Below are 1,024 nucleotides of genomic sequence, written 5' to 3'. Positions count from 1 at the left end.
GTGTCTGCGTCTGCAACTGGATTTTCTTGCAGAATTAAGACGGCTCAATCGAGTGCAGACTCCTGCAGTGCTGTTTGTGTGGCTGCTTCTTGCTGCTCGTGCCAAACAGGCAAATGAAGAAAAACACGTCGGCTCTTACGGCAGGGCGTTGAACGAACGACTTTCTTCTGTGCGTATTTTTTTTTCTGGTGGTGGGATAAGCCATTTGTGGAATGGTGGACGCAGAGGGTGATGTGAAATTCCACGTGCATCTCCAGGACGTCTATATGGCTGTCGCCCTGAGTTGTTTGTCCCGAGCCTGTGGTGCTTTAATGCTCCATGCACGTTTTCTGTACTGTTCGCGGAAATAAACGGATCACCTTTTTGTATATATTTTTGTTTTCACGGCATCTGGGGGGTTGGTGACTGTCTCCTTGGAGGGAGGGAGGGGGGGACAGTGTGGGAGGTAAAAGGATAGAGCAGTGTGGCGTCTGTTGTGGGGGCAGGGAATTGAACGCCCTCTGCAATATATGAGTTTTCCCTTTATGGTGATGGATGAAGTTACAAACCGTGCCCTGAACAGCTGTGCCGCATCATCGATTTGTCGGTCCCGTATGGGAGACCCCATTGAGGCATTTGGGTCTTTTTTGTGCAGTCGCTGGTCGGGAGACGGTGTCAGCGCATGGACGGTACTGCGTGGGAGGTTCTTACTGTTCGAAGGAGGAAGGGACTCAACGAAGAGAGAATGCGCTCTTTATATATATATATATATATTTGCTACGGGGTTAGCATGTGTGAGGACGTTGGGTATTGTGACGGCACTTGCACGTGCCGGTGGGCCACTGGTCCTGTGTTGTTGCTGTTGCTGTTTGGACATTGCTGCGTTGTCGAGGATGTTTTTTATCATTATTTTTTCTTTGTTGTGGCCATGTAACGAGTTCCTGTATGCCCCACATGTCCCCTTCACTCACCAAGGGGGTGCATTGGTACCGTGCTGGAGGAGGAGGGGGGCTGTCTTTGTTTCCCACCGTGACGCAAAACCGTT

At 50.4% G+C, this 1,024-nt stretch overlaps 1 annotated feature.

Moving 5' to 3' along the window:
• Positions 1-734: 734 nt before the first annotated feature.
• Positions 735-753: a microsatellite.
• Between the last annotated feature and the right edge of the window lie 271 nt (positions 754-1,024).

This window comes from Trypanosoma rangeli (genome assembly GCF_003719475.1).
Source record: "Trypanosoma rangeli strain AM80 chromosome Unknown Tra_15.4_contig_00456, whole genome shotgun sequence".
NCBI lineage: Eukaryota > Euglenozoa > Kinetoplastea > Trypanosomatida > Trypanosomatidae > Trypanosoma > Trypanosoma rangeli.
Note: the sequence above shows the minus strand (reverse complement) of the source record. Positions and strands in the feature narration are given on the sequence as shown.